This window comes from Canis aureus, chromosome 6, assembly GCF_053574225.1.
Source record: "Canis aureus isolate CA01 chromosome 6, VMU_Caureus_v.1.0, whole genome shotgun sequence".
Taxonomy (NCBI): Eukaryota; Metazoa; Chordata; class Mammalia; order Carnivora; family Canidae; genus Canis; species Canis aureus.
The window spans coordinates 76,443,017-76,464,250 of NC_135616.1; the positions used below are offsets into that span (position 1 = coordinate 76,443,017).

Sequence of the window (21,234 nt, forward strand, 5' to 3'; positions counted from 1 at the left end):
TTTAGATCAACTATTGACCAACTCAACAGATTACTAGAGTTGTCCTAGATATTAATAGAAGTTCTGTGGAAGAGTGTTGTGGCTAGACAGATTAGGAAAAATCTGCACAAGGTACTGTTTTGGAGATTCATAGTGCACTGTAGCATATTAGGATCCTTGAGAAGTTGAGCACAGTAGTTTTACAGGTTCCTTTTTTTTTTTTTTTTCTTGTCATAGAATATCAATGAACAATTTGTGGGGTTATGGTGTTTGGAAAAGACTTAAAATATTGCTGTACAAATGTGTAATAAAATTAAGACTAATGGAACTGTTAAAAGAATCATTAATCATGACCAAGGAATCTGAGTATTAGAGATGGTTTAACAGAGAAGGTCTAGTTGTATGATTCATTATCTCATTTGGTTCAGTAAGAAAACTTGTATGATCTTAGTAGAGCAGAAAATCATTGGTATCAGTTGATACATAATTCCTTCCCCCTTTTTTATATAAAAAAAGCCTTTTAGAAAATTGGGAATGTCGTTTGGTATAGAATATAGTCAGTGTCACAATTTATTTGCAATTCCATAGAGCTCAATCCTTATTCCTTCGTATCCACTATATTTTAAGTTCATGAGGGTAGGAAATAAGTTGATTTTTATGTATTTTTTTGGCACCCATTTTGATATAGAATCTTGCATTTTAAGCATTCTGTAGCTGTTTGTTGAATGAAAATATTTGGAAGTATATCCCTATGTAACTTTTAGAGTGAAATGGATTTAAAAAACAATATTTTTCTTCATGTAAAGTATTTTTAGTATAAGCCATATACTTTCTAAAGCATCAAACATGGTTTTTCATAACTGAAATAGATACTCTTCAGGATGGGCCTAGTGCTTGCTTTATTTATCCAGCAAGTTTTGAATTCTTAAGATGGTTTTAAATTTGGTCTAACAGATAAGTGGTTAGTTAAGTGACAGGAAATTTATAAATATTCTTGAACAGTAAAGAGGTATTATAAATCCTCTAAAAAGGATTATTCTCTTTTTTATGGCTGAATGATATTCTACTATATATCCTATAATTGTTATACATGTAACAATTATACAAATTACAAATATATACAAATTATATATATAAATTCCAGTGCTGCTGTGAATGCGGGGGTACAGGGTTTTTATTTCCTTTGGATATATTCCCAGAAGTGCAATTGCTGGAGAAAATGGTAGGTCCATTTTTATTTTTTTGAGGATCTTCCATCCTCTGTTTTAATTTTTGAGGACTTTCCATAGTGGCTGAACCAACTTACGACCCGGCCCACAGTACACAAGGGTTCCCGCTAGTGAAATGCATCAGAAGAAGACAAATACTGTATAATCTCACTTATATGTGCAATCTAAAAACAAAAGCAAAAAAAAAAAAATGACTGATACATGGAAAAAGAGCCCAGACTTGTGGTGGCCAGAGGCAGAGAGAGGGTGAGGGGAGGGAGAATTGGAGGAAGTGGTCAGAAGTGACCACCTTCCAGCTATAAGAGAAATATTCGGGATGTAACGTACAAAAAGCCTGTGCTTAGCACAATAGAGGAAAGTTACCTAAAGAGTAATCCTAAGAGTTCTCATCACCAGGAGGATTTTTTTCCTTTTTCTTCTGTTTTTGCTTTTTATTGGTCTCTGTGAGATCACGGATGCTTGGTGCACCTGTCGTGGTCTTCGTTTCACAATACGTGTGTATCCATTGTGCTGTACGCCGTAAGCTTATACAATGATGTGTGTCAGTGATTGCTCAGTAAAACTGGAGAAAAGCCCAAGGGTTATCCTGGCCAGAAGTCTTCTCCTTGGTAAAGGCGTAAGGAGGACCCTCGTAATGGCAAGAACTGTTTGTTCTTGTCTGAAAAGCAAGGGATTTGGGACCCGAGGCTGGTTCAGAATTCTCCAGGATGTGGTTGCCTTTTTAAGCACAGTTTTCCTATGGTCTTCCGACTGCCCTACAGCCCATGAAATGTGGCTTTGCAAGGCTTGAGAAGATGTCATTCGTATGCAGATTCCTGCAATCTTTCAATTTCTAGGAAGAAGCTGCAGTTACACAGGGCTTGGCACGTGTGTAAACACACAGCATAGCCGAGATGTAACACTGATTTACAGGAGATAGGAAATCGGAATTCTAGTATTTTCTTCTTATGTAATCTTGGATAAGCCATATAGTTTCCTTTTAGGGTTTTCTCATCTGTGATCCAGAAATTCTTTCCCATTCACTCCACTGTGAAGTTTTGAGAAGATACCCATGGAAACTTTTTTAAATGTACAAAACTGTAAGTGTGTAAGAGGTCAAGAAAGCACATTGGGACTCCTTTTGCTGGGAAGAGTACATGGAAACATAGAATTTGGAAACTAAAAATCATGGCAATAGGGAGGCATGAAGTTTTTTTTCCTTTTTTTTTTTCTTTTTGGTTTTCAGTTACAAATTAAAAATGCAGTTTTAACTAATGTTTGAAAGCCTTTGCATTATAGGGTGGCTCAGTTGCATAAATGTCCCATTCTTGGTCTGGGCTCAGGTCATGATTTCAGGGCTCTGAGGTCAAGCCCAGGGGCAGGCCGTGTCTGCTGGAGATTGTCTCTCCCTGTCCCTCTGTCCTTCCCACTCTCACTCCACCCCCCTGGGGCATGCAGGCGTGCTTTCTTTCAATAAATAAAATATTTAGAAGCCTTTGCATTACAGAGAGAAAATTAGTGTACAGTGCAACTATGTAATAATTCAGAATTAGTATGTTGCTAACATTTTTACTTATTGTGAAGTGTAATTTATTCAGGGTGTGCACTGAAACCTGCTGTTTTCACTGTATAGCTAGATGAAAATAGGATAAAAGAGGTTTGAATGAGTTTTCTTTTTGGTAACAGTTTGCTTGAGGGATGGGCAAGCTTTTCCTCACTTGACATATGGCATAGGAAGGGCACTGCGAAGGCAAATGGATTTCCTAAGCTTGCATTTGCTGGGTGATGATAGAGTCAGGGCTAGAATTCATAATTTTTGTTGTTACGTAACATATTTTCCCCTTTTGGGTACAGCATTTCTTGTTGATAACTACGACTTTATAGTTATTTTTGGTAATTATCATAAGCTTTTAGAAAGAGTGTCAAATGATACGTGGCTTTTGCTTATTGAATTGAAACATCACAATGAGAACCCACAGGAGATATTTTCAAGAGGACATATAATACTCGTTTTCAGAAAACAAATTCTCAAGCTTATTAAATATTTTATATTCATATAGTCATTTACTAAAAGTGTAAGTAATGGGCTTATAGCTCACCTTTTTCAGTGTTGATTTATAATAGGAAAAACTATAAAATACTTCATGTAATGATGCTTTAAACATACATTTATAAAATGACTTTTAATATGAGAGAAGTATCTGTGTGGGAAAAGGTTAAATAAAAGGGAATAAGTTATGAAACTGAGTATATCACCTATTTTATATATAGTTTTGCATTAACTTTAAGCACATGATAATCCCCAGGCTACTTTGATGAGATAAATAATTATAAGTTGAAATCTTAGAGCATTGTATCATCTTTAAATAGTTCAGAACACAACAAACCCGGAAGCATTAACTTAATTGTTTTTGTGAGGTCAGCTATGTACTTGCTGTGTCACTCAAAACAAATCAAACCTTTTTCCTTCTTGGCATTTTATTTTTTAAATTAATTGATCATTGATTGTTATCTAATAGTGCTGTCTTCCATGAAGATTTTAATTAAGGGATCTCTTAGGAATTAATCGTGCATTGCTAGGAGGCTCTGTTCTGGGGTAGTAATCTATAATTGCTGCCCGCTTGAATAAAGAACTTCTGAATTTGTACAACATGACTTATTTTTGTTTATTTCAGAAGAAATTGGGATTGAATGGATTTTTGAGACTGGAAGGGATTTTGGAGATCATATAATCCAGTACCTTCATTTGATATTTGAGGTAACTAAGGCTCTGAGGGATGGTCTGATGTCACAAAGAAAGTTCTTGGTAAAAGTTGGTTAAGAGTTGTATCCTCTGTGTCATATTCCGGTGTTGTTTCCCCCTTGTAGTATTTGTGTTTGTGGGATTCTCCTCAGTAACATTGATAAGATTACCAAAGAAGTAAACAACAACAACAAAAATAAAGTTCTAAACGAGTAGGGTTGTATGATTCTTAGGAGTTTATTCAGTGCCATAATGGAAGAAATGATTATTTAGAAAATCCTACCTAGATGGTGGACTAATCCACAAATTGAATTTAAACTATATTTTATTTTATTTTTTATTTTTAATATTTTAACAGCATAAAACAAATCAGCTTCTTAAAGATAAGATGTGAAAGGGTAAGTGCTTGAATTGAAGTAGAGACCTTGTTAAACTATGCCAGTTAATGAAATAGTTGCATTTCTTAGGACACCGAGTTTTATGCTTTAATGTAAAAAGAGATAAAATGTGCAATTTAAAAATATCTTCATGTGTTTGACATATTAAAAAAATATTTGAGAGCATGTGAGAGAGAGAAAGAGAGAGAGAGAGAGAGAGAGAGAGAGAGAGATTGGAGTAGGGGGAGGGGCAGAGAGGGAGGGAGAAGCAGATTCCCTGCTCAGCAGGGAGCCTGACATGGGGCTCTATCCAGGACTCTGGGATCATGACCTGAGCCACCTAGGCACCTCTGTGTGTTTCACATATTAAACAAAATATGGGTAGGTATTCTTTAGGTCTGTTTGATGGAAATAAAGAGTAAAATAATCAAAAGATAGGCAACAGAGAGAAATCAGTAGAGGGTATCAGAGTAATCAGCTCTTATATACTTAACCGTACACTTTTGCCTGCAAAAGTGTAAATCCCAGAAGAACTAGATATGTACATAATCTGATGGGCAGCTTTCATTTAGGAAGGTGTTGTTGGACATACATTAATGGTTTCACCATTCTGGGTTTTTCTCTTTTAATTGTCAGTTAAATAATAAGTAGGTCAGTTTGACCTCTATTTCTAAGGGGACAAGGCTTTTTAAAAAAATCTCTTAGTCTTTGAACTGGAAAGAAAGGAAATGGGTGTAAGTAAATGTGTGTGTGTGTGTGTGAGAGAGAGAGAAAGAGAGAGAGAGAGAGAGAGAGAGAGATTAATGTGTGCCTGCTTTCTTAACAGCCCAAGATTATAATTATGAATTAAGACTTGAGGCTGGTTTTCTGGTTGGTATTCTTGCTGCTGGACCCATTACTGTATGTATTACAAGTAATTAAGCCATCTGGAAAAGAACAATGCATGGATTTTAGGGTTAGTTTTTGGAAATAGTTCTTCTGTTTTCAGAATTTAGGAACTGTTAACTTTTAAACTCTTTGTTCTTTGCTAACCATCTACTTAGGGACTTTCACACACTCTAATGTTTCAGTAGGTACAATCCAACTGATGGTAGTTATTCATTATATCTTGTGAAGGCATATTGTGGGAAAAGCACTGTGCTAAATACAGTGGGAGATTCAGAGGAATCCAGTACAGCCTTTGTTATCAAGGACTTTATAATCTGGACTGATAGTATCATTAACAGTATAAGGATGGTCCTTAGAGGCTGAGAAGTACGCCCTAATATAGGACTGCTACTGGGACAACAAAAGAAGAGAAGTTCTCTGTTGATTTGGATGGACTCCATGAAGGTCCCGTGGGAGCATGGGGATTTGTGCTGGGCTTTGAGGGGAAGCCATTGCGGTAGATGAAATTCGGATTTCTAAAGCTCAAAAATGGGCCAGTTTGGCAAAAATAGTGGGACATGAGGCTCTGATTCATTTCCCTTATAGAAGCCAAAGTGGTATTTGTAAAATGAAAAACCAGCTCTATAACTCCCCATCTGAGAACCATTCTTGAGATTGCACCTAATAACCTGAAACTTGAGACTTTTCTTGATTTTTACTGGCTATAACTCTGGCAGATGCTTCTGAATACTTCTTAAGTCGGTTATGAATTCTTTAATGGCGAGGTCCAGTTGTAGTCCATCTTTTTATCATAAGTACCTGCCAGCTTTGAAGAAGGAAGTCAGTAGATTCCTGTTGAATAAATAGAGGTCTGCAATCCAGGCTAAGGGATTGGGACTTTATTCTAAAGCTAGTGGAGAACAATTAGAAATCTTTTTTTAAAAAATTTTTTAAAAATATTTTTATTTATTTATGATAGTCACACAGAGAGAGAGAGAGAGAGTGGCAGAGACACAGGCAGAGGGAGAAGCAGGCTCCATGCACCAGGAGCCCAATGTGGGATTCGATCCCAGGTCTCCAGGATCGCGCCCTGGGCCAAAGGCAGGCGCCAAACTGCTGTGCCACCCAGGGATCCCCTAGAAATCTTTTTAAACAGAAGAATGACCTAGTAGAAGATTTGGTGAAAGGTATTCTAAGGTAATTACTTTAATTGCAGTGAATTGATTATTTTCCATGTTAGCCTTCTACTAAACATTATATTCTGAAGTACCTCTGACTTACAACAGATAAACATATATAGCTAATGATGTCCTAAACATGCGTAGTAGTCTGTTCATGAAACAAAATTCCAAATCCTTGGTGCTTTTTTCCTCTCTTAATTAGCATTAAGCATCAGTTTTTAACCATTGTTTTTTAAGTTCACTAAAACAAAGCAGGATTAGATAGGCCTTAGGTTTTTTCACTCATTCAGCAAATACTTGGGTGCCTACTGTGTGTCTAACATGTTCTAAACATTGGGGACAAAGTATGAACACGAGTAACATAGCAAATCACTTCAGAAGGCATTTTAAAGTCTAGAGTTAAAGTCTAAAATCTTATCAGCTGTTAATTTATTTTTCTCTCGTATTCTTTTTTCTTAAGAGGACATCACAGATAGATCTGAGAGTTTAGAGACTTTTCTTGGACTTATTTGGATATTGTGTGTATTGGTGGTACTTGTTCATTTAACAGTTTGATGCTTAATTAGCAATAGCTTTTTTTAAATGAGATATGTACATGCCAGACTAGTTTTTAAGAAAAGTATTGATGTTGCTTACTATTCATTGATTATTCACAATACAATAGCTACTCTAGTAGTATCCAAGGCTTTGATGCTCTTCATTGGACAGTTTTCACAAATGGTAGCTACGTTATAAGTAAGTGTGCATAATATTTTACTTACTTAGGCATCAGAATTCTTTATAATTAGTTTATGACCTTATAACTAGGTGGTGTTTTTGAATGAGTGGATAAAAAGCGCTGTGCAATTCTGAACTGATTTCATCAACTGATAGGTGTTGCCTGATTTCCTGTGAACCTATTTGACTGACAGACCAATTTTACATGGTTATTGTTGGAAAATTCAGAATCTATTTGCCATTTTATTTCATTTTTTAAAAGATTTTATTTATTTGAGAGAGTGCAAGAGAGAGTGAGCACAGGGAGGGGAGAGGGAGGAGCAGACTCTCCACTGAGCAGGGAGCCCAACACTGGACCCCAGAACTCTGGGACCATGACCTGAGCCTGAGGCACACGCTTAACCGACTGAGCCACCCAGGTGCCCTGTATTTCCCATTTTAAATATTTAAACTGCTTGTATATTTGAGCTGTTTGATTATTTTTCAAGATCATTCAAAAGTGTAGAAGATTTGTGACTATGTTGGACTTAAAGATCCTTAGATTTGGTCTGTGTTTAGTTTTACCAACTTTAAAGCATGAATACACACACCGCAACGGTGATGGCAGCAATGAAACCGAGATTATCCTTATCTTCATGAATGCAATGACAAAACATCCTAATCCAAAACAGAATATTGCTGGCGGTTCTGGGAGAGTCTGGGGACAAGATGCTTTTGAAAGGTACTAAGAACATTTGTATTAAAAATAAAATCTTCAGTCTTCTGTTTCCAAAATACGGACAAGCATGCTAATAGAGACACATTACTATAGATTTCCACCTTCTGTCTCCGAGATGTTTCTTTTACTTAGCAGTTACCATCCATGTTTTATAGTTTTTTTCCTCAAAAGATTTTTTGCTTAGTGAATCTGCGTTTGAACTTGTTATGATTGGGAATTGGGTCCATCAGTTGAGATAAGCCAGGTTTTCAGGCAGATACTTTGTTTTAATGAAGATCAACGATTGCCTCCTTTTGTGTGTGAACCAGATTTGTGAAACCACTTTAGACATACATTTTTTACTTTATACCTCCCTGGGAGGAGGGAATGAATCTCTCCCAGTTCACCATGTGCCTCAGCAAAGCTTTCTTGATAGATCTATTAAAGTCTTATTCAAGTCTTGTTCTGACTTGAACTAAGAGTGTCATTTCTTGAATTATAGTGGTCTAATATGAAACATAAGAAATTTAAGAAATACCAAGTTTTGACATATTGAAAGTTAACAGCCACCTCTGACCACTATGAAATGTAACCTTTCTGTATATAATGAGCACTAGGCAGAGAGAGGAAATACCTCCTATCTGGAGACAGTGCTGCCTGGATCCTTCCCAGCTCTGGTTCTTCCCCTTCCCATATCCCCTTCCTAAATGAGCTCCTACTTAGCCATAAGACCCTCTGCTCACTTCTTCAGCCGGAAGAGTTCCTTTACACCCCCACCCCCACCCCAAACTCTGTTAGATGCTCCCTTATCACCTTGCATTTTTCACCTGTCAAACTTCTCACACTCCCCATCAAAGCCTGTCTTTCTAACTAGACTGCAGGGTCCTCGGGGGCAGAGTCCCCATCAGTTTTGTGCAGGTTTTATGCCGAGTGCCTAGTGTAGTCCCTGGCCTATAATAGGCCCTTAAATAAAGTGGTAAGGATGTAAACATAAAAATACTCAAATGGATTAGGTTAAAGGTTTTTAATTAGATCTGTGTCATTGGCCATGTCCGCGTCAGTGAAATTGAGTGAGAACACAAATTGAGTCAGCCTGAGACTGTAGAAGAAAATGGTGGTGCGGTATGTGAATTGCCAAAAATGGAAAAAGACCTGTGGCATTAGGAGATTTGATCTATAATTATACTGACTTGCTTCCCATTGTGCATTTTGACCTAAAAATAAATTTACTAGGGCCTTCCTCCAAAATCAGCTGTGATCGTGTTATTTTTTTATCTATCCTAATTTTATGGCTATCTGTGCATTAAATGTGTTAAGGTGACAGCTAAATTGCCTTCCCAACAACATAATTCTGGGTTTTTAGCATGTGTGCGGTTGGTTTTGCCTTACTGATCAGGTTCTCCTCAAAACGTTTAGCATTGTGACTGATTTTTACCTTTCCTTTCTTGGAGAACATTGATCTCCCCGCTCCCCAGGATATGATGGATTTGGAAGCTGTTTTTGTTGTTGTTGACTGCTTTTTATAGTGACCTTTTGCTGTCTCCTGAGCAGTGGGCATAAGTGGGCACAGATATAACAGGAGCATACTCAAGGAGATTTTTTGCTTTGTTTTTATATATGCCTTTTCTTTTTCTTAACTGCGCCCGAACTGACTTAAACATTAAAGACTATTATTCTGAACTTTTTCTCAACTAATGAGAGTGTTGTACTGAGTACACAATGTACTTGTGAGCAACACACACTGAAGTTGAGGTTAATTTATGGGTGTATTTCTTCTTGTATTCTTAAAAGTTGAGACCCACGTATTCATGCTAACCAAAGTGTCATCCAGGAAAACAGCCTTTTAGAAAGCTGAAAATTGTTGAATTTGATAAGAAAACAGGTACCTTCCTCGTATAGTCTGAACTGCAGTTGTTTTCTGCACATTGTATGATGGGTGTAAGTCTTAACTACAAATTGGTGAGGAAATAACAATGGATGAAAGGGGCCAGAGGGAGGAGAAAGGTAGTATTGTTATTTGTTTCAACAGAGTTTGCATAAAAAAATTATATGTAAATGTATAAAGCTGGGTTTTGTTGGACTTAACTCAGTTTGGTGATTGGCTACTTTGTCTTCCAGATAAGTTGTCGTTTGTTTCTGTTTTAGTTTCCTGAGGCTGTACCAGTGGGTGCATACTGAAATATGGAAAGTGAAAATGAAAATCTATAAATCATTTTCTTTGTTAAAGCATGTACACAGGATCTTGGCCCTAGAAGATGACCTTATTTCAAAGGAACTGTGCGATAATGCAGGAAAGAGATAATTTATGCTGCAATTTTTAACTACCTGGAAGATTTATGTTACCAGATCATCTTTCTAATGGTCATTTTATTTAAATTTATGATAAATATGTTTAGAACAGTAAAATGATTAGTGGAAATTATTTTTACTTGTGAAAGGATATAATTGAAATTATTTCCATAGCTATTGATGTATTATCTTTCTACTTAATTTTCGGTTCGGTAATGCATTCAGGTGATGGTCAGGCATATCAGTTGTGATGTTTGATGAAATAAAAAAATCAGGTCCATCAAAGTAAATATTCTGAATTATTGAACTTTCTCTTACTTTCACAGTTCCTTTTAAAGGTTTGAAATACCAGCATCCTGTGTGTAGAACAAGTTGTTACTGTGGTCATTGTTCAGTATTGTTATTTTCCGGCCATTGTGCAGGCTGGCAAGGAGTACAAAGATTCTAAAGTCAGTGACAAAGCAGGCAAGGATGTCTTGCCGTAACTCCGTAGGTCTGAAAGTGGACAGAGAGAGACTCAGAGATCAGAGCAAAACAATTTATTATAGCACAGGAAATAGCAGGAGCATCGGCATAACAAGCAGATTCTTTTACCCGCAAATCCCATGGAGGTCGTAAGATGGGCCTGGGTGGTTGCTGTGTTTTCACTGAGCTGGGTCAAAGCCTAGGAGTCCAGGGCTGAGGGCTCACCACCATTCGAAGCAAGTGGTAAGTAAGCAAGCGGGTCCCCTCATGGGGGCAGGCAGGGAGCACTGCATCCCCCTGCAGTCATGCTGTGGTTGCCTTGACCTACATGATTAGCTACAGAAATGGCCGAAGGACAGAGGATTGGTTGGTGTACTTGTGGTTTGGTGCACTTGGTCAGAAGGCTGTATGGGGGCTCTTGGGACCCGTGATAGATAGCCTTTTCAAATAGTCCACCCTTTGGCTGTAAACATTGGCTGAAGTCAACTTTCACATGAGTATGCCACACCGTCAGCAGTTCAGATTAGAGATGCTGAGACCAAATCCATTCGGATGGTCTCATGCCACACTTGATGAGGATGATTGTCAGTCGGATGAAGCCAACCTGCAGTTTTCATCTCAGGTACCCCAGGATTCTGGGTTCAGCCAACTGAACAAAAACCCAGAGAGTACTGATTGGTCTTATTTCAGGTAATTTAACCTCCTTTCTTGTGAGATATGTGGATTGTTCCACCGTCTGGTGATACTAAGTCCTATATACTCTGCTCAGCCAGGGTGTAGTTTAAGGCTAGAGTGTTACCCGTATGGCTTGTGCAAGAGAGTTCAAACTGATGTACTGACCTTCTAGAGCTTGTATAGCCTCGTTGGCTAAAATTAAGGATAGGTTCCTGAGCATTTGCTCTGGGGCATGAGCTCTACTGCCAGGGAACAGTACTTGCACTGCTTTATGGGACCAGAAGTCTGTGTCACCTGAGCAGGATCACCTTATTGAGGCACATACTGTCTCCGGTACCAAATAGTCCAACTTAGTGCCAGGCCTCCTTTTTGGTAGCCAGAGGCCAGAGGATGAGTAATTTTTCCTTTACTGACTCAGGGTAGCCCACGTTGCTCCCAAGAATTTGCCTTGGAATTTGCAAGTCCCTGTGTGTCTTATCAGGATTAATGGAACCACCCCTGGGCTTTCATGTGAGTCAGTTTCTGTTCCAGCGCCGTTGCCACCTGCCCTTTATTTGAGCGTCTCAGTGCGATACCATTCATGTAGTGGAACCAAGTCTTTGCTGAAGGGAAAGGGCTTGCTCCATGTTGCACGGGTGGAAACAGCAAGAGAATTCTAGGACCCCTGAGGCTACTTATTAGTAAACCTGTCTTGGAACCTGCAGGTGAAGGTAAGCTGATACTGATCTTATGGTACCAAAGGGATTAGGAAAGAGGCCTTAGCAGAGAGAGAGAGGGAGAGAGGGAGAGGCATTAGCAGTGGCCAAGAAGGCATACCCAGGGTCGTCAGTTTGTGCAGTTGATTCAGTCACAGTCACAATATTTGGAATAGCCATATTTGGAATAGCCAGAGCAATGGGCAACAACTGGATTCAGTTGGTGACAATCCACCGTAGGCCTCCAGCTCCCACGAGTCTCTTTCACAAGGCCACACAAGGTGATTTTATTGCAATATCACATCTCTCAGTATTCTTGCTGCCCTTAGGTTTTTCATCAAAATTGTGATTTCTTTTTTCCTCCCTCTTTTTCTCTGTGTTGTTTTTGTTGTGTAACATGAGAGAGAACTGCCTAACTACGTGATGTGTTAATGCACTTGTTTTATTGTCACCTTTAGCAAGCAGATCTTCCACGTTGAGAAAAGACCCCTCGGATTAGTGAGCGCTTAGAGTACAACTGCAGTAGGGAGTGTACTTGCAGTAATGAGAGGAATGGCAGCAGCAGTGCCCAGCAAGGATCCAGATGGATCCAGATGTCCCCACCTGGATTGTTCCAGTAGCTTCTACTTTTATTTTTTATTATTTTTAAAAATATTTTGTTTATTTATTCATGAGACCCAGAGAGAGAGGGGCAGAGACACAGGCAGAGGGAGAAGTGGGCTCCCTGCAGGGAGCCCGATGTGGGACTTGATCCCAGGACCCTGGGATCACACCCTGGGCCGAAGGCAGACGCTCAACCACTGAGTCACCCAGGTGTCCCATAACTTCTATTTTTATTCTGTTTCCAACTTAAGCCAATTGAGTGTGTGGCTTCTGCCCTTCAAGAAAGCTGACAAGATAGCCCCTGGAACATCAGTATCCAGAAAAGCTTCTGTCTCCCACCCTGACTTCCTTCCCCTGCCGTCCTTCTTTGGGAATGGACAGATCTTGGCTCCATCTCTGGTCCCCCTTTTCTTTAAAGGCTGATAAATCAGGGTGCGAGGGTTCAGGGTTAGGTAGCGTGTTCTAAGGTTGCCACTCAGCTCTGTTGTTCCTCCAGGACTAGGGGATTGATTTCTGTGGAGGAATCTGGATCTGTAGAGGCATTTTTGGTTTTAACCAGACTGTTTTGGTTTCAACCAGTCGGATGCTTTGGGGCTCCCATAGTTCAGTTTCTGAACCAAATTGTTTTGGTGCTGATTCCATCCATCTCTTTTTAGGGGACTCCTGTTTCAACAATTGTATCCACGTGGTCTTCTAGCAGGGCCCTGTGGAGGGCTTCCAAAAAATCATCATCTCGTATCTCAGCGTACTGCTTGCACCATGATTTTTAGGAAAGAAACCAGACCTCAGAGACAATGCATGAAATAACAGGGTCCCAAAGGAAATGACTAAGTAAACAAGCAGGTTGGGTTTGCCACAGCTTCATAGGTGTGAAAGTAGACAATGAGACTTAGCTGTCAGAGCAAGACAGTTTTTAAAACTGTCACAAACAGCGCAAGCATCGGTATAGGTACTGCTTGCTCTCCTGCTCACACGTACCTTGGTGAGATGTGATGCACTTGGATGGATGGTGGCTGTGCTTGCAGGGAGTTGGGTTGCAGCTGGGAAATCCAGGACTGAGGGCTCAGCACCTTTTGTAGCAAGTAGCAACCAAACCTGTCAGGGTCACCTAGCAAATGAGCAGTTGTGCTGAAGTTACACTGTGGTTACCTTGATCACTAGATACAGAAAGGGCTCAAGGTCAGCGCACCATGTAGTTTGGTTTACTCAGTGAGACCATACAGGGACATGTGGGACCCGTGACAGATTGGCTCTCCCGACATTATTTTTTAGATAATATCTAAAATGTTACTGTATTTTTCAAATGATATACTTGTAATAGCATAGTAATATATTACATTTGAGTTCTGCTTTCAGAGTTAATAAAATGTATTCATAATTTATGTCACCGAGTCCTCTGTGTAGTAGGTCATGGAAGTGTCACCATCTCCATTTTGTAAAAAGAAGAAAACTGATGCTCAGTGGGGTTCAGTGACACATGGCAGGTTATATGTGTAAGCAGTGGAACCAGATCTTAGATTCATGACTGTTGACTCTCATGTTTTCTTTTCACTACCCTGAGCCAAGTTTACTTGAATGAGTAGAACAGAATCATTTGTAGATTATAAATAAGATTTGTATGCCAGTGATATTTCAGTAAAATTATTACTCTCGAGTCCTTTTTCAAAGTCCTAAAGTAACGATTTGCTTAAGGAAATACATCAGTGTTAAATTTTAGCTTAGTTTATATGTGGCTTATTACATATTTGAATTAAGGTTTTACTGGTTCTGATGTCACGTTGGAAAAGAATGAACAGTGGTATAGGCATTTAAAAGTTTAGTTATTTTTTGTTAATTATGATGTAGTATATCCCTGATCGTATGAACCCCAACGTCTTATAATTTGATTAGTTATATATAAATCACAGCTGAGAGAAAAAGTAGATACTGGCATCTCTCAAGTTGAAAGAACTAAGGATCATTCAAACTCTGAGTAGAAGGAACAGTTGTAGGATACCGCTGAGTAGACTATCATCATAGCAGTCAGGCTGATGTTAGGTCAGACTTTCCATTATTAATCCTTCTTTTGGTTTTTATAACTTTTGGTTGAAAATTCTTTCCAGGGAACAACTTGTATACAGATTTTGAGCCTGGGAGCAAAATATCTCATGACCCACTTAACGGGCCTCTTTAAACATTCAGATTAATGTTAATGGCTTTTAAGATGAAGGCTAATTTTATGTTTCAAAATATTTCAAAATATTTATTCTTTTGGAATCAACAACTTAAAATTATTTTATTCGTTCCTTGTGAGGCTGCATTGTATTTTTAGAATTATACTCAAAATAGCTACAAAGCTCTGATGATAAGCTTTTAAAAATTATAAATGTAACAACTCAATTGAGCAGCGTTAATTGATTTTAAGAAGTCAGAATGAATAAAGAATTTGTATACTGTTTTCAAAGTCCAAATTTAACTCGGTTTTGAAAAAAAAGGAAGGATGTTATTTTGTGTTTACTTATTTGATTTGTATTGGCTCTGTAAACAAACGTTAATTCAAAAATACAATATTGTTTTAGGGTTTTCCAGAGAAACAGAACCAATAGGACACACACAAGATTGTAAGGAATTGGTTCATGTAATTATGAAGCCTGGAAAGTCTTGAAATCTGCCATTTGTAGGCTGGAGGCCCAGGAAGGCTGGTGGTGTCGTTCTGGTCAGAGTCCAAAGGCCCCAGTCTTTGACTCGGAGTCCAAAGAACTCATTTTGTATGTTCTAGTACAAGTGTGAGGATCTCAGAACCAGGAGTGCCAGTGGGAGATAACTTCTAGTGTAAGTCTGAAGGCTTGAGAACTAGTAGAGCCAGTGGTGTAAGCCCCATTCAAAGAGCAGGAGAAAACCTATGTTCAGCTCAACAGTCAGTCAGAGGGGGTGAATTCTAACTTGCTCAGCCTTTTTGTTATATTCAAGTTCCCAAAGGATTGGATAGACCGACCCACTTTGGGGAGGACCATCTACTTAACTTAAGTCTACCAATTCAAATGCTAATCTCATCCAGAAACACCCTCACAGACAGGGCTCAGAAATAATGCTAACCAATATCTGGGCACCTCATGACCCAATCAACTTGACACATGAAATTAACCATTCCAAATACCATGAATAATTCTCTCCTCCACTCTTAGTCATTTTATTTCCAAAAGTGCTTGTATTATACTTGAAACAAATGAGACAGATGAAGATGTTCTGATGAAAATTTTCCTTGAGCATTGTTTTTTTCCCCTAAAAAATGTCTAAAAAATATCCAATATCTCTAATATGATCAGAATTGCCATCAGAATCCACTGTGAAAATTCATAATTCAGTTCATTTTAGGGTCATCATATGGAGACAATGCTGCCAGTTTGCAATCAGTTTGCAATCAGACTCTTAGAGACTCCTATAAATTTCAGCGTGCCTCCAACCTTCCTAAATCTATGCCCTGATATTTTTTCATGAAACAGGTGGACCAGCTCAAACTGCCAGGTGGAGTTTTTTGTTTTTGTTTTGTTTTATAGAGATATATATTTGTATTTTATTTAAACTCAGTTTGCCAACATCTAGTATAACAACACCCAGTGTCAAGTGGAGTTTTTATGCCATTAGTTTACTTTAATGTTTTTTTAGGTGGGTTAAGATTTAACAAAATTAATACTTAATTTAACAAAGTTAATATGCTGTTTTATGAAATGCAGAAATTAAAATACAGTTTTTCTAAATGAAGAATCATAATAATTATAAATATAGAAATTTAGTATTTTTTTCCCTAGAAAATTTTGTTCTTTAATTCCACCATATATTAGGAGGTTGGCCCAAGAACAGAAGGATGATAATTTTTCTTTTATTTGCAACAAGTGGAACTTATTAGAGTATTGACTTTTCTAAGTCAGAAGGATTTTGCTATGTTTTCTATTAGATAAATAGTAAAGAGGTGTAGTCATAGATTTTATATAGTGTTTGGTGTGTTAGCTGTGATTTTCTTTGATGTGTCTCATGATATCACTTTTATATCTTTAAAGTGTTTTTAAAACGCTAACAGAGATCAACATTCAAGTTTGCAAGTCACTTTTATTTTAACTCAGTGGATTAGGAACCCTCAAACCAGGAACCTAATCCGTGAAGCAGTCCTTGGCTGTTAATTCTCCTTTGGGGGCGGTGGGTAGGGCCTGGCCCAAGCTAATAATATTTCTGGCAGTTGCTTTTATAAACATTGTTGTCCTAAACATTCTTTTGTATGTCTTTTGTGCACATGTGGGAGTTTCTTTCGGATATTACCCATGAGGGGAATTAGGGAGTCATGGAGCATTGCCTGCCACTTAACAGTATATGGGAGTTCCAGTTGCTCCTTAGCTTGGTTTTATTTTGCCAGAATTTAAAGTTTTTATTCTGATAATGGATATGAAATGCTATTCTATTGTTAATTTAGTTTGCATATCCTTGATTTGTACCGAGGTTGAATACTTTTTCAGATGCTCTTTTGAAAATTACCAGTCTGTGTCTTTTGCCAATCTTGAAAAAATTGGGTTACCTTTTGTTTACATACTGGTTGTGTACGTATTACGAGGATTTTTTTTTTCTGGTCCGTGACTTGTTTTTGCATTTTTTTCAGTTGTCTTTCTTGACGAATAGACTGGATTAGTCAGTGTCTAATGGTCTTATCTTTCTACTTTGATGCCATGAAGATACTTTTCTATTTTCTTCAAAAAATTTTAAAGTTTTACTTTTCACATTTAGGTCTTTATTCCTCTGTGCATAGTGCAAGGTGGTAATTCTTATGTGTATGTAGGCATGGAAGTGTATTATTTCTTATAAAAATAATTGATAACCAGTTGTCTCTGTGCCACTTAAGTAAGCCTGTTCTGTCAGGCACAAAGTTTTCATACATGAGCGGTTCTGTTTCTGGGATGTTTTTCTGTTCTTTTGGTCTTGTTTTTTCCTGCTTCACTTGTACTTTCAGTAAATTTTGATATCTGTTTGGGAAAAGCTCTTTAGCTTGGTGATGTTTTTAAAAAATTTCTTGGCTATTTTTGGTTTTTCTTTCATATTTCTTTTTTTTTTTTTTTAAGATTTTATTTATTCATGACAGACAGAGAGAGAGAGAGAGAGAGGCAGAGACACAGGCAGAGGGAGAAGCAGGCTCCATGCAGGGAGCCTGACGTGGGATTCGATCCCAGGTCTCCAGGATCACACCCCGGGCTTAAGGCGGCGCTAAACCGCTAGGCCACCAGGGCTGCCCTTCTTTCGTATTTCAAAGTTAGTTTTGTAGACATGCAAGCGCACACACTGCCTTTTAGGAAACTGTCCATTTCATTTAAGATTTTTAGATTTATTGACATAACATTATTATTTGTATTCTTTCTTCTCCCTACATTTCTTTTTCTACTGGATTTGTAGTTATGCCCTCTGAGATTCTTCTTATCTTTGCATTCTTTTTTCTTGGTCAGTCTTGCCATAAGTTTATCTGTCTTTTTAATGTTTTTTTTTTTTTTTTTTTTAAGAACCAGCTTTTAGTTTTGTGGAGTTTTATGGTCTTTATTTTCTATTTATTTCTGTTGTTTTTAAATTTTTTATAATCTGGTAATTGATTGGATGTGGGGGTACAGGGTTGAATGAAAGACACTCCAGGTTCCATCATAGTGACCAGGTGGATGGTAGTGTTTACTGGTTGAAGTAGAAAATAACTGGAGGCAGTTTGTGGGGAAAGATGTTTAGTTCACTTTTGGATATTTTAGTTTGTGGTGTCTGACACTCCAGGTGGAGCTGTTTATAGGAGAGGCTGGGCCCGAGGTGGTGATTTGCTATTTGCTACTGGTAAGGATAATCAGTGGAGAGTAGTGGGAAGGAGGAAAGACACAGTGATTAGAGGTCAGTGGGAAGCCTTCGTGGCTCCGTTAATACCGTCACCATCCCTATATCTATTCAATCTAAAGGTCTCTGTATTGACCTTTAGACATATTTGTATCTTTCACTAGACTAAAAGGACAGGGAATCTTCACCTCCTCATTTTTTTTTTTTTTGAATTAAACATGTTACAAAAATTGACATGTTTGTATCTTTCACTAGACTAAAAGGACAGGGAATCCTCACCTCCTCATAGGGCCTAGTATAGTCAAAGTGTTGGATATGTGTTTGTGGAATCAACCCTATTGACTCTCCTTTAGTTTGGTCACGGATATGTGATTTAACAGGAATATATTATGGATGCTCATTATAGAGGATTCAAGACAATTACCAATTTTAACCACTAAAAATATTTCCCCTATTGTGAACTGAAAGAGGGCAAGGATTGACTTTTTTAAAATGAAATTTTAATTCGATTTTTGAACTTAACCTGAACATGAGTATTTTTTGTTTGAAGGAGACATTTATTAATCTACCATATTTAAGGAGGAAAAGTACTTTTCAATTATCAGAGATACCTCTTTTAATGAAAAGGTATTTACAGATGTATCTTCTGTTACTGCTTTTGTTTCTGGAGGGCATTTATCTTCTTGGATTTAGGTCTTAACTATTGAAGATTAATAGTTATAACTTGCCAATTAAAAATAATCCAGACTCTTATGTATAGGAAAATTGGAAAAAGTTTCATATTATTAATTTTAAAGCATAATACTTCTGAACAGCTCAAAGCACATTATTGTTCACAGGATAGTGTGTAAAAAGCTATACTTAAACGTCAAGAAAGGGTCATACAAGCTTACTCAGTGCAGCAATCAAGTAAAACAAAAATGACAAGAACAGAGTTCTTGGATGATTTGTCTTCTTGATTTTTTAGAAATTAAAGCTGTCTGGCTTTGAAACAAACATTTCTATGTGGAAAGTAACATGTATTTACAGTTTGGAGTAAGCTTTCCTAGAAAAATTCTCCAGCTTGATGCTTTGGAGATGGACATAGCTTTGAATCTCCTTTCCTTATTCCTGTTAGGAATGCCTTCAGCTTCAAGGAACAACAGGGGTACAAACAAAAAGAGGGGTTTATTTTTCTTACATAATGAGAAATCTAGGAGTCTAGATAGCTGCTGGCTTTGGTGTAATGTTCAGCGATGTCAGGGCTGGTATCTGATTCTTTACCCCTTCTCCTGGAACATCATGGCTTCTTCAGCTTGAGGATCGTATCCACAATGCAGGAAGGGAGAAAGGGGGAAGGACAGAAACAGCTTTCACTGGGACAAGAAACTTTTGCTGATTTTTTTTTTGGGGGGGGCGGGGGAGGATAATAGACTTTTTGCTTATGTTTGGAAAACTAGGTCGCATATCAATCTTAGCTGAAAGACAGGCTGGGAGATTACTTTGCTTTTTAGCATCTGTGGCATAAGTATGCAAGGGAGAGGTTGGGAATGCATGTGGGGTTGGTCAGTCTACCTCAGTGACCATGGGGTGCCATGGCTAACCTGAATAAGCCTGAGTTTCCTCTTGGGCATAGTAATAGCACCACTAGGTGAGACTTGGACTTTTTGTGTGCTATTAAATCTTTCACATCTAGAGCAATGTCTTACAGATGTATCTATTCAGAATTAATAAGTGAAAATCATTATGAGAATTACATGAGTAATGCATTTAAGGCACTTAGCCCAGTGCTTGGCATATAGTAACCTATAAATGATATATCTACTTTTGTTTTCAACATGTGCAGTGATTGTTATCAATTTAGTATACGAACATAAATAGAAATTGTCACGATTTGATTACATTTGTCATTTTGTCACTTAATGTGTATTTGAAGGTTGTTTTCTTGACAATTAAGATTTCTAAAATAATAATTAATATGGTAGCTGCCTTACTATGTAAATAAAGAGAAACATGGATGCTTAATGTGACAGTGACAGGCTATAGTCACCATAAATGTGGAAATGTTTTAAATCACTTTCTTTAAAAATGTAAATTAAATGTCATTGTTTAAAGAAGAAACTATTTATTGAAGTGCAACAGACAAAACCAGTATATTTAAGTATGGAGCTCAGTAAATTTTTACAAAATGAACATACTCATGTGACCTCCCCTCCCCCCAGGTGAAGCTAACAGAACATTGTCAGTACTATAGAGGCCTTCCTGTACTCCCTTCTGGTCATTACTCCTTTCCCTTGATTCTTCTTACTGGTCTGATGGTCGTGAGAGGGGGTGGGAGTAGATCCTAATGGGGGCTTGTATGTCCTACAAGGTAGAAGCATCAGTATTGCTTGTAGGAGAGCAGGTACTGGGCCACTTTCGCAGGCCTAGAAATTTTAAGACGATCTGGAGTTTCAGGGTTTTCAAGTATTGACCCAGTTGTCCTTACAGGAAGTCTTAAGGGTCTCAGTTCTTCCTAGGCCGGAGGATCCTGACCTCAGAATAGCAGTCTTGGCAGCGTTGAGTATTCAGGATTGAGTATTCCAGCTTTCTTTGAGGATCTGCTGCCCTGATAATTAGCTCCTAGGCCCCAGTCCTCCACCCTTGCTGCTTTCTAACCGCACCGGATGAAAGAAGCCTTCTTACTTTTCACTTGTCACCTCAAATCCTTCTTGGTTTTTCATCCCCCCCCCCCCCCCATGTGTTGCCATCCCAGCAACAGCTGATTCCATAGACCTTATAATTGCCACTTCCTGTCAACCTCAGAAGCCTGAGCTTATTCCACCGGCCAATGCATTTCCTTCAGCTGGGATCCTTTGCCCTTTTCCTGACTAAGTTTGTAATTTCTTAAAAACTTCGGTGAATTGAAAGGGCTCGCAAAAAGGCCTGTGCGT

General features: G+C 38.1%; 1 protein-coding gene across 6 annotated transcripts in view; it reads left to right on the top strand.

The window, feature by feature from the left end:
• NEK7 (NIMA related kinase 7) overlaps positions 1–21,234 on the top strand; it is a 157,985-nt gene that overhangs the window by 20,388 nt on the left and 116,363 nt on the right. Inside the window, exon 1 of one of the 6 annotated variants that reach the window (XM_077902360.1) lies at positions 10,636–10,766. The exons of the other annotated variants lie outside the window; for them this stretch is intronic. The gene's annotated coding sequence lies outside the window, so the exon portion shown is untranslated. Of the gene's footprint in view, positions 1–10,635; positions 10,767–21,234 lie in introns of those variants that run through there. 6 annotated transcript variants of the gene reach the window in all.